General features: G+C 29.8%; 1 long non-coding RNA gene across 1 annotated transcript; it reads left to right on the plus strand.

Annotated features, from left to right (window-relative positions):
- The first annotated feature begins 1,603 nt into the window (after positions 1–1,603).
- LOC104101930 (uncharacterized) lies at positions 1,604–2,276 on the plus strand. The gene is made up of 2 exons (XR_687576.3): positions 1,604–1,866; positions 1,960–2,276. It is a non-coding gene; the product is annotated as an uncharacterized lncRNA (long non-coding RNA).
- Positions 2,277–5,571: the final 3,295 nt, after the last annotated feature.

The raw sequence follows: 5,571 nt of genomic DNA on the forward strand, positions 1-5,571 counted from the left end.
AGGATCAAAATGAACTGGTTAACTTAACTAAACAATGAGTTTCAATTTGCCCAATTCAACTCTGTTTTTCATTTACTTCTTTGTTCTTTTATAGTTATTCAATTATCAAATCAAACTAACAAAAGTTAAATCAAACTTAAAAAAATATTTTTTACTTTTGACAAATTTTCCTATGGATTAATTTGGATTACATATGCTATCTAAATTGTTCCACACTTTTAGATGGATTAACTTGGCGTATAGCCAATGACCTGCAAATGAATTTAGATGAACTAAATTTGACACATCTACCCTGCTCGTCGTGTAACAATGCCCGTTGAACAACACAAGCATTCTAGTATATTATTAGCGTTCGGCCTAGAATGTGGTTGTATATTGTTTCTTATCCCTTACTTGGTTTTATTTTTATATTTTGCAAGAGTTTACATTTGTAAATATATATTCATTCCTTTCACTTTTACTTTTTCATTTTAGCAAATTAAGATAAAGATAATTTTTTTCTTATTTTACCCTTATCATTGACCACTAATTCTTCAAAAAAATTTCCCAAGACTTTTTGAAATGCTATCAATATTATTATTATTATTATGCGTATTGCGGTAAAATATGTACTTCATTTATTAACTCTTAAGAAGAATGCATGGACAAGTAAAAGTGAAAGGAGGAAATATAATTCTTGGATTTGTCCGAAGAGATATGGTTCTGGTTTTGTTTTGTTAGAACAGTGTTTCTTTTTCAATAAAACATATATATTTTTGTTAGAATAAATAGTTTTCTATTAGCAAGACAGTAAACAATCAGAAGCTGTTACGGCAATTCAGAATCCTAAGATTTTATTAATGCTAGTAGAAATGATGAAAAAATGAGTAGTCCACATTAGCTTAGTAATATGCAAGGATACTCCGGGACTATTTGGAAAATGCCAAAATCTGTTAGATATTTAAAGTTGTCATTACAATAATCCAAGGGAAAATGCACAGCCAATGCAAACAAAAAAAACTTATGCATCAAAAGAAAAAGAAATGGTCAAGATTCGCAACACTTTGCAATTTTACTATGCATTGCTATAATAAGTTCAAATTCCCCCGATTGTACCCTCTCTCCTTCCTTCTCCTTCTCTGTTACTTTATTTATTATTACACTTATACCCTAAACAAAAATTTGAAAAAAGAAAATTATAGAATTCACCACCAAGTTATACAATACAGGTGAGCAGTAGTGGATCTAGAGGAAAGATACGGGTTCATTGAACCAATAGTTTTTGCATAAAACTTGTATATGTATTAAGAATTCTACTAAATTTTTTTATATATTTAACTGTAAACTCAATTATTATTATATATTAACTTGATGTCGTTATAAGAATTGATAAACTTTAAATCCTGAACTGTCTTTGCCAAGAGTCTCAAAAGAGTGTAAATTCAACTCTCACCATCCCCTCTTTTTATTTGTTTTTTCGTATTTCCAAAAGTAATAAATTTTTTGTGGAATTCATCCAAGAGAGGAGTCAACGTCGTTTTCTTACGCCAAATATAACTGAAATGCGTGGTCCACTTTAAAACCTGTTAAAAAGCCTTCATTGCATGATATCCAACCGTTATTCATTCACATTATCTCCCTCACTTGGCTTTTCTCCAAACGTCACCTAAAACCGATTAACCCCCCACCCCTTCATTTCTCCCTTCCTAACTTGTACAACTAAATATAAAATTACGGATATCCTCAATTTATTTGTTAGTACCACACTATAAAAGCAGCCTCTTGTTTATATTTTGTGCTTAATACCATCACTCAAGTTCCTTTTAGCCTGACTCCTCTTTCCAACAAGAAATAGTCACCCTTCTATGCTTTTGCTTTACTTTTTTGGTATACTTATTTCTCTTTGTTTGTCTTGTCTTTTCTGTGTTTAATCTTTGAGTCTTTCTGGGATTGATATTTATAGGTTTTTTTCTTTTGCAGGCTATTAAATTGAGAAGAAAATGATGGGATTTGAGAGATTAATGGTGAACTTGAAGACAAAATTGAGGAGGTCTCTGAAAATGAAGGAATCTTACGATAAGATTGAGAAGAGTGAAAGCATGAGAGTGGAGATTAGGAGCAAGAAAGCTCGTAAACTCATCGAACAGACTCTTCAAATTGCTGACTCTCCCAAAACCAGAAGCTATACTTTCTAGTTACTGCTAAAACGTGTTTTTTGTACCGCAAATGCCTTGTAATAACAAATTTCGTCCCAACTTGATAAGAAATCAAGCCAACTGCAGAACCTTAGTGGCGTATCTGTTTTCTTCTCTTCTTATTTTCATACACAAACACACAGGCCAATAGTACTTCTGGGCTGTGTCTCCATCTGCATCAGTTTCTCTGCTTTTTCTTTCTTTTGTATTTGGTGTTCGAAACTCACTTTTTATCAAAACAAAAAATTCTTTATTTTGCTTAGCAACTAAAACCTCTAGTTAAAGATTTTGCTACGTCCGAGTTGTGTAATTTTAGAAAGGGAAAATGATACGGTATAGTCTCTTTAAAAATATTAGTCAAAGAAATATATTTTTCATTTCAATTCATGTGAACCTATTTGATTGGACACAGAGTTTGAGAAAAGAAAGTTTAATTTATGTGAACCCATTTGATTGGATACAGAGTTTGAGAAAAGAGAGAAGACTTTTAAACTTGTGGTGTAAAATGAATCACATATTTTGTGTGGATATAAATCATTGCATAAAAGTAAATTATTTCCAAATAGGGAAAAAGTTCATTCTTTTTGACAGTAAAAAGGAAATAGGTTCACATAAATTGAAACATGGAGTATATCATTTTGTATATATATATATATATATATATATATATATATATATATATATATATATATATATATACTGTATATTATTATTATTCTTATATATAAATTTTCGGCTACGGAATATAAATAATTTCACCGCGAACTAAATATTATCGTTGCTTAGCTTACTAACATTAATTGCATCTAGACACCTCTCTCTCTCTTTCTCTCAACAGATCTTAGGCAGAGCACGTTTTGACTATTTGTTTTGTTTGGCCTGTTTAGCCTGTAATCTTACATTTGCATTGCAGCCACTAACTTTTCACCTTCTTTTTCTTTCCAGTAGACGAGACGAATTAGAGTTTTATAAATTGACATAGAACATATCCAATGTAACATCTTTTTGGGTAAATTTACAGCTCAATGGCAATAGAGTTTCAACTATAAGTTCCTTTTGAAAAAAAGACACCAAAGTTGAGTGAAGATTTGTGTATTTTTGTTTGAATTATTGGAAATTGAATGCTGGTGATTTATGTTTGTGTATTTTTGTCTGATTTGTATAAAGAAAAATGAATTCAGAAGAATCACATAGCAACTTTGAAACGAAGGTAATTGATTAATCGGAAAAGGGTCATATATGCCAATGAACTATACGAATTAGGACAGATATATCCGTCGTTAATAGTTTGGCACAGATATGCCCAATCCGTCCAATACTTGCTCATTCATGCCCTTAGTTTAACGGAACCATTATTTTATCTTTCTTAAATAATTAATAACCGGACTCAATCAAAATCTGTTTACCCGATCCGTTAGGACCCCACCCACCCTTATTTCAAAGATATTTTTTGATATATTATTTTTGTTTGATTGAGAAATTATGTGATAATCAATATTTATTTATTTGAGTAATTTGATAATCGATTTTTTTTGTTATACATCATTTCGGGAAGTAATCCTACTAAAAATAGTAATTGATATTTATTTATTATTTTAATAATATAATATTCGAATTAGTTTGTGCTTTCTTCAATCATTTTACCATCTATTTTTGTTTTCCTCAGTGGTGTTTGTTATGAAATAATTAATTAATAAAAATGGAAAAGAAGCACCATTATTTTAATAGTGGTGCTTGATATGAAATAATATTTGTTATGAAATAATTAATTAATAAAAATAAAAAAGAAGCACCACTGTATTAACAATTTATTACTTATTTCATAACAAATTTGTTATGCAGAAATAATCCAATAAACTTATAATCAATCATATAATGATCACTTATCTAAACAAAAAAACGGACTCATTAGGTTAAGTTATAGTGAACATGGAGTTATTTGTATTTGTATTGGTGAAAAATACAAATAGATTATGAGAAAAATAAAAATAGATGGCAAAATAATTGAAAAAAGCACAAACTAATTCGAATATTACATTATTAAAATAATAAAAAATATCAATTACTACTTTTAGTAGGATTACTTCCCGAAATGATGTATAACAAAAAATAAATTGATTATCAAATTACTCAAATAAATAAATATTGATTATCACACAATTTCTCAATCAAACAAAAATAATATATCAAAAAATATCTTTGAAATAAGGGTGGGTCGGGTCCTAACGAATCGGGTCAGCAAAATTTGGTTGGGTCCGGTTATTAATTATTCAAGAAAGACAAAATGGTGGTTCCGTTAAACTAAGGGCATGAATGAGCAAGTATTGGACGGATTGAGCATATTTGTGCCAAACTATTAACGACAGGCATATCTGTCTTAATTCGCATAGTTCACTGATATATATGGCCATTTTCAGTTTGATTAATTGGATGTTGATACTTGATAGCAAGTGAGATTATATTTACTAACCACAAAAATGCCATCTCAATCTTTGTACTTACAAAAAACCACATCTTAGTCATCGTACTTATCAAAAAACAAAAAGGAAAATCTCCATCTCAATCTTTGTAATCTTGTCTAATAGGGAAAATTGATAATTGCATATAAATCTCTGGTAGATTGCCCTGCTGCTTAACAGATCTACTCAATGATCATTCTTATATACTACTACTATTTGGTATAGAGTAATAAAATTGCTTAGTGTGAGTGATCTAAGAAATGAAAAAAACAAGACAAGGAATTAATTAGTATTGCATGCTGTCTTTATTATTGGACTGTTGCCTATACCGAGATGTGATTAGCTTGCAATAAGACAAATAATGAGTCATTGACAGAGAAAGCAAGAGAAAAACCAAAACAGAAATTAATAAAGGCATGCAAGTTTGGCTTTGTGCCTACTTTTGATTGTCAGCACAGCTAATTATTTAGACAAAAAGATGGTAAGAGGAGTAGGGCAATGAAAGAGAAGAAAGTGAGAGATCAAGCACTACATGTCTCTATGGTGATGTGGATACTGCCTTGACATATCCCCATGTCAGCTGCTAGATCTGTTTTTTTCTCTCTTGACATGAGAAATGTTTTTGTAAAAGATGTAATCCACCATAAATTAATAACTCTATAATCACTACTTATTACATTTTGTTTAGGAATATGTAAAAGTATACTAAACATAAAATAGCAAACAATTATTTTTTCACTCAATATAAACCAACACTTATTTACTAAGAAAATGCTTTATTGACCAAAACCCTATTTGCTTCTTATGATCTTATTTAAGATCACAAACATAATTGATAAGTCGGTTATTATTCAAAAACAGAAATCAGTTTGTGAGCTATTAATTAATTTGGTTATTCTAGTCCATAAGTAATAAACTTAATCAGCATATACATAGTA

This window comes from Nicotiana tomentosiformis, chromosome 2 (genome assembly GCF_000390325.3).
Source record: "Nicotiana tomentosiformis chromosome 2, ASM39032v3, whole genome shotgun sequence".
NCBI classification, from domain to species: domain Eukaryota; kingdom Viridiplantae; phylum Streptophyta; class Magnoliopsida; order Solanales; family Solanaceae; genus Nicotiana; species Nicotiana tomentosiformis.